The sequence below is a fragment of the Vollenhovia emeryi genome, unplaced genomic scaffold (assembly GCF_000949405.1).
Source record: "Vollenhovia emeryi isolate VEMERY1.0 unplaced genomic scaffold, V.emery_V1.0 DF939122.1, whole genome shotgun sequence".
NCBI lineage: Eukaryota > Metazoa > Arthropoda > Insecta > Hymenoptera > Formicidae > Vollenhovia > Vollenhovia emeryi.
Genome location: NW_011967244.1, coordinates 3,544,681 through 3,551,808, shown reverse-complemented (window position 1 = coordinate 3,551,808; position 7,128 = coordinate 3,544,681). Strand labels below are relative to the sequence as shown.

At 50.3% G+C, this 7,128-nt stretch overlaps 1 protein-coding gene across 2 annotated transcripts in view; it reads right to left on the bottom strand.

Annotated features, from left to right (window-relative positions):
* The window catches only part of LOC105570012 (protein bric-a-brac 2), a 63,240-nt gene that overhangs the window by 37,692 nt on the left and 18,420 nt on the right, over positions 1 to 7,128 (bottom strand). Inside the window, exon 1 of one of the 2 annotated variants that reach the window (XM_012026921.1) lies at positions 598 to 798. The exons of the other annotated variant lie outside the window; for it this stretch is intronic. The gene's annotated coding sequence lies outside the window, so the exon portion shown is untranslated. Of the gene's footprint in view, positions 1 to 597; positions 799 to 7,128 lie in introns of those variants that run through there. 2 annotated transcript variants of the gene reach the window in all.

Here is a 7,128-nt window from a genome sequence, read left to right as displayed (position 1 = left end):
ATTGGGTTTCTTTTTCCGCCACGGCCGCCGGGAGAAGATATCTCCAAGAGGTTTTATGTACCGCACGAAGGGGGGGAGAGGGGGAGCGGGTATCCGCGCGAGCGCGAAAGAGAGACGACCAGGGAAAGAGAGAGAGAGACAGGGCAAGGTATGGGGGTACAGGGGGTTTTCTACATGCCGCGGGGGGAGGAGGGGGAAGGGGCAGGAAACGAGAAGGAGACGAGAGGAATAAGACGGAGCGAAGAGGGGAAGAAGAGACGTTACACGGGGACGGGAAAGAGGGAAGAAGATCGGTGCGGGATGCGGCGCGATCCCGTGGCTAACGGAAGCGACGGATGGGAAGAAAGGGGGTCGGGGGGGGGAAAGGGGGGTCGCGCAGCGGGGAGAACGTTATTTCCGCGAGTTGCGCGGGCGCCGGGAACACCAAGGAACCAAGGAGTTGCACTTTCGCGTACCGAACGGCGACCGAGGAGGCGAGCGACGATAAATCGGCTCGAGCCTGGTCGCGTGACGATCGGGCGCGGAGAATCGCCAAGGCGGATCGGCACGCGCCGCGAATACGCTCGGGCGTTGGTCTGCCCACGTCGCGACATTCACCTGTTCCGTGGACCGTGCTTTATCTGCCTCTATCTATGACTCTTTATACCGGGCCATTCCGCACGTTATCTGTCCGTAGGAACACGGTCTTTTATCAGTTGCTTAGACGCGCGCCGATAACGGGGAAACTTTAAGCTCGCGCCTTCTGCAGCCTTCTCTCTCTCCCCTCATTCTCCCGGCTCTCCTTCTCCTGCTACTCGCGCTCGTTTCGACCGGCGTCGTCGTCGCCTTTCGTCCGCTCGCTCGCGCGCTCGAGGAAAATCTCGCCTCCTGTCGTCCTCGATCCAACGCGGGACGCCCTATTATACCCTACGTGGCAATTATTGCGCGAAAACTCTCTTCCTTTCTTTAAACGCGAGAATCGTTTTACGCGCTATTTCTCAATGGTACCGAACCCTCGCCTCAATTCCCTCAGCTGGCAACTCGCGCTTACCGAAAAACGCTACGTTGCCCAGTAAAACGTTGACTTTCCAATTTTTCTTCAGATCATATTTTATCGCGCACAAATAGAGCGGAAATAAAGACACTCGCTCCTCTCGACCTAACTCCCCGTCTTCCGAACTCCGTTCTTCCCTGCTCTCGCTCTCGCGTCGCCCTTCGTCACCCCTTTTACGTCCCATTGGTCGGCACGCTCGTACCATCTGCCGTTTCTCCGGCTATCCTTCGAGGGCCCTCGACGTGGACGCACCTGCGAACGCTCGCTCAGGTAACGCACGATTGTGAATGTACGTGAGCGCACCTGACGCACTTACCTCGCCGACCTCTATCTACACTCGCGGAGTATACGTACACGCGCGCGTGCTGTTTCACCTGCGTGATCGATCATTGCCAAGAAATCACACAACGGACACGAGCGGCGATCCCGCGCTCGAACCTCCGAAATTCCACAAACGTCCGCGGCCCGCGCCTTTCAGTCCGAACGGACCGGCGAAATTCACCGGTTTCCACCTACGTTCCCAAATGTTTGCTATTACAGGACTAATGGAATTCCCAAAGTTCGCGAGCCTCGTTTTACCCGACGTGGCTCAATTAATCCCGGTCGAATCGATTCGCCGTGTCCGTCCCCAGCCCCGACTCGAAGAGAGAAATAAATTAATTGGGCCGGGATTACGGGGAGCTTAAGCGTCTTCGGTTCTTTTCCCGCGGAGCTTTAAGCCGCGTCGACATTTCGAAACTGGGCGAAACCCATCGGACGCCTCTCGTCATTTCGCAACGCTCCCCCGACACCCCGGAGAAACCGGCGTCCGTCTGAAAACCGCTCGCGAAACCGAGAAGCCGCGGATCGCCTGGTGCCCGCGCGGCGCGGGTTTACGCGTGCGTGTCGCACGGCACATAGACAACACGCGAGTCGCGTAACAGGTACGCGCGCACGTTGATATCGCGAAATTGGGTTACCTGGCGTGCCGACCGCGAAGACGCGCTGATAAATTCGTGATAACGGGAAGGAATGACGACGACGATCGATCGCGTTAATTTCTCGACCTCCTTTTCCACCCTCGCCCCGACCCATCTAATCCGTCATGTCGCAACTGTGCGCGATCTACCGCTCTCCGCAGTTTTATCAAATTGGAAGCGGGGGAATGGGGAGGAACGCGCGAAAACGCAGCGTTGCAATGCCGATAATAACAGAGTTCTCACTGCCTCCGATTTTAACTTTTATCGATACGCCGTAGATAGTTGATAAAAAGATATTGTAAACAGCGACGGAATGATAGATGGAGACATTTAACGCGTTCGGCTGCCGGGTCTCTTAATAATTGCGTAATCGTCGTATTTTTATTTTATAAAACGAAAATAAACGTACCCGGTCGTCGCAGGCAACGTTTCTTTTTAGGGTGAACCAACCTTTTACATTTATTTCACCTGCAAGATTAAATATCGCTAAGTAGGCTCCCGAAGGCTCCGCTCAATGGGTGCATGCGTGGGCATTTAAGGGCTTCAGCTTTTATCAGTTTTCAGTTGAAAGCGGTGACGATAATTCTGTCAGTCGCCGGGAAGCACTACCTTCTCTTTGTGTCCCGTCCCTTCGCGGGCAGAATAATTCGAAAAGACGCACCGCGTTTTCGTCGTGTCGCGTAAAAGTGCTGGCCACTATATTCCGCCGTTCAGTGGGGAATGGGACGTATATCCGTACGAACATTTTTGCTTAAAATGACCAACACTATCGCCTCCCAGAATATTGACCTTCCTTCCTGGGACACCTTGTATAGAGGTCTGCGGTGTAAACTCCGGCAATCGGGACGATCCGCGGCGTTTAGGTCGCGAGAACGGCTCCTACGTTCCGTGATTATCGTTCGTTTCCACACGCCGCTTGTGTTACCCGCGACGGAATAATCTGCGCGGGCGAATAGCCGGAAAGATCGAGCGCGATCCGATCGCGGCGCGCGGCGTAAAAGTGGCTCACCTAGTTTTGAGGAACATTGTTTAAGCCCCCTGCGACACGGCCAACCGCGCTGATTTGAGGAGGATAATTGAGTGAAAGAAGGAAGACGCGCAATTAAAGCCGCCGCGGAGAACGAGAGAGAGAGAGAGAGAAAGAACCGGGAGAAAACCGGATGCAACGCAACGTGAAGAAACGGAGTGAGACGGGGTAGCCGGCGAGAGATGAGCTCAACGCGGTATAAAGTTTACGGTACTCCTGCGTACTGTATGTCGCAGTAAATAATTATTTATGATAATGCAATTAGTAAACTGTTAAAATTTACGCAGCGTAACGAGCATGTTGATATACTTGCCTAGATTTTTCAATGTAATAAGAAGACCTGCATGTCGTGTAATTGTAGGATTTTTATCCACGGTAATAAATGCAAAACTGAGAAAGTAGATTTTCCCTCTTTACGAGAGACGGAGAGAATAAAAAAAGTGTTAAATAAAAAAAAAAATATATATAAATTTTTTCTTGATATTCTCTGTCGTTTGCTATAAATTGCATCTTACAACAAATCATGAGAGATCAATAAACGAATTGTAACAAATTATTATTTATATTGAAAACTGTGCGATATAAGTAAATACATTTTTTATACGCGTATTTCAAAGACGAAGTAGATCGTGGGACAAAAATCGTATGTATTCTCGGTAAGGAACTACTTTTAAATTACCCAGATGTTAACTCGGTATATGGGTCTCCGCATTCGGTGGAAATTTGAGATGACAAAGAGTACGAATCGATCGCATCCATCGATACGCTTTCTCAATGCACTACCTCCGGTCTCGATGCTACGCGCGCGTTGGGATCTAAAACACATCGCCCGGTTTCTCCGGGGAGTTGCGGGCCCGGCGGCGGCCGTCTCGAGCGATTTTCCTGTCACTTTCACTGAAACCCGCGAGAGGAGGAACGGCGAGGAAGCCACGCCGGTGGTGACGAAGAACCGTGGACGACAACGGCACGGACGACAAAACGTCGGGAGAGATTGTGAATTTACGATGGAACGCGATCGCGAGAGACGCGGGCACGTTTCCCTCGATCCCGCGTGTGCAACGAAAGCGCGAGAGGGTGAAAGGAAACGGCGCATCTCTCCTCGATGCGCGGACGCGACACCGAAACGACGGAGGATAATAAAAAAAAACCGTTCACGGGGAGGAGGGAAGAGGGGCCCGGTTAGCTCGCACGCTAATCTTTCGGGCGCGTTAGAAAGTCGCCGCTTTCCTGAGAGGCGGTAAACCGAGAGTCTGGGCACAGAGATCAAGGAGCGCGTGTGCGAGAAGAGCAGAGAATGCAATCTCGCAAATCGCATTTTTCGCAAACAGAAAACAAGCAAGCGCTGACCATGGGTAATTGTACATTGGAATTATAATTACGCGATCTAAAAGATTATATTAAGACGGGATTGTAAACTGAAAACGTGCAGTAGCGTAAAAAATGGGAAAGAGCCGGCGAGAAGTGAATTCAACTGTATAAGATGAGCGTCCCTGCACGAGTAATCTAATTACAATACTGTGACAAAATAATGTAAGATATTTATGAAGGTGTAATATTCTATTTTCAGAATTCTAAGGTTTTTAATAATTTAAAATACAGAGCTTTAATGTTGTTGAAATATGGAAGGTAACAGGCCGAAGATATGAAAAGGTAAAATTTCATTTTTCCGACTACACGAAAATAGGTAGTTTTACATTTACATTTCAAGCAAATATTATTTCATTTGAATCATAATAGTTAATTGAATAGATAAGATTTTTCAGGCACCATTCTCTTCGCTATAAGGAAAAAGTCGAGATTTCCCAAAGAGTATTTCAACTTGTATCAAAACTATAATTCCACGTATATTTCGTGCACGTGGAAAAAATAAGAGGAAGAAATGTGAGCGTAAATTTCTATTGTGAGCGGTAGAGGTAGCCCGTCGCTAAGATTAGGGGAAAAGAGATAGCGGGCACCGTGAGAAAATCGAAGAGAGAAATCGAAAAAGCGAAGCGTTAGCGACCGGTTCTCATCCCTTACGCTCGCATTTTCTTTCGCAGCCTCGAAGAAGCACGGGTTTTTCCCCTCTCGCGCGGTAGAGGAGGGGCGACCGCCCTCTTCCATCTTCCCTCCCACGATTCATCTCAATTTTTCTTCGAGCTTTTTGTGTCCAATTTCACCTCGCCTCCCTGCCACGCCATATCCTTTTTCTTTTTCCCCGTCTATCCCTCTGCCATTCGCGGAGTAGACGAACTCGCTCTTCGTGTTTTACCCCCCTACCTTCTCTACCACCCTCATTCTTCTCCCCGCTCTCCCCTCTCGATTCCAACTCTCTCTCTCCCTCTCTCCTCGTTCCTTCGCCCTTCTCATCCATTTCACGACCGTCGTTCCGTCTCCCTCACCGTCCTTCGCCCTCCTTTTTCTTGTCTCTCGGTCGTTTCATCGCTTCTTCCACGACCCTCCGCTCACCTCCTTTCACCCCTCTCCCAGCCTTTTCCCTCTTTCGCCGCGCGCGTTGGTTCCATTTACTCATTCCCTCTTCCCCCCACGCCTAAGACGCTATTTTCTCGTGGCCCCTTCGCTTCTACGGTTATACGCTACCCTTCTTTCTCCTTCTCTCTCCCTCTCTACTTCCTTCTCACCCCAACGACAGGGAGAGACAACCTCCCCTTTCCCTCGTTCTTTCCTATATCTCCGTCCCGGCTCTATCCCTCCCGCTGTCTCTTTTTCTTCTCCTCTTGCTTTTTCTCTCCCCCTCTGTATCCATCTATCTATCTTTCCGTTCCGTTCCCTCGCCAGCCAACCCAGCTGCCTTTTTCCTCTCCTCCTTCTCCTCGTCTCGCCTCGATCCGCCGGTTCTTTCTCCGCGCAGCGCCTTTTACGTTTTTCCAGCGTTATCGACGCGTCGCCTCCTCGCTTCTTCCCGGATTTTTCCCTTTCGCGGCCACCGTTCTCGAGACGACGACCAACCGGCTCTTTCTCCGGGAAAACGCAAGCGGAAACGACCGCTCCCCCCCTCCCCCCTCTTTCTCCTTTTTCCCCGTCCCGGTGCTATTTCGCGTTTCCAAGCGGGGAGGACTGGAATCTTCCAAGAGACTTTCCTCCCGTTGTCTTCTTCCGCAGTTCTCCTCTCTCGTCGTCTCTCCTCACCCCAGCTTTCCTTCCTATCTTCGTCGAGATGCGGATGATAAAGGGAACTAATAAAATCTGCATGACGACCAGCGGATTCTGCATAAAGTACTGTATTCTCTTCGCGCCGAGCTTCCCTCGGACCTCGCTGTTATGATAACCCGGAATTTCTCGGCGATGTATAAACGTCAATTTGATTCGGCCGCGAGGGACGGGATAGACTGTCGCCCGAGAGTACTTTTGCAGGATCATCTCCCGGGTTGACGCAAATAACGTAAATAGAATCCGACTCGGACGTCTTTACCCCGAAGATAGTCCGGTAAGGATAAAAAAAGACTTTACGAAATAAAGGAAACGGGGGAAAAAAACAGGGAGAAAAGAGAAGAGTCCACGGGCGACTCTCTTCGCGAAGTGTCTCGTCTTCGAGAACAAGAGGACGTATTTGAGATTAGAAACGCATGGCTTTCATTACCCGCCTTTTCGCGGGACCTCGGCGGCGTGAAACGCGTCGCCGAAATTGACGTTGCGAAAAGCACACGCTCGCACATACCGCGCACTCTTATCTGCCCTCATCGCGAATATTTCCTTTGAGCTTTTACGATTTCCTATTAAATATTTCCGTCTGAGAAAACAAAGTAGAACACTGCTTCTTTCCCCGAACCGTACGAGATCGAATGAGATATCTCGTTACGCAAAAATGTTGTTCTTTGCGAGTTAAATTACTGTGCCGTCGAAACTCTAATGGCACACGAACTAAAGAGTCGGTAGAGCATTTATTATCTTTGTTACGTGAAAAATAAAAATCCATATTCATATACTTCAACTTCTGTTTTGTTTTAATCTTTGTTTAATTTTTTGGAGTGCAATTTGTAATGCAAATTACTTTAAGAGAGAAAGAAGAGGGTGACAGACGGGGGGGGGGAGAGAGAGAGAGAGAGAGAGAGAGAGAGAGAGAGAGAGAGAGAGAGAGAGAGAGAGAGAGAGAGAGAGAGAGAGAGAGA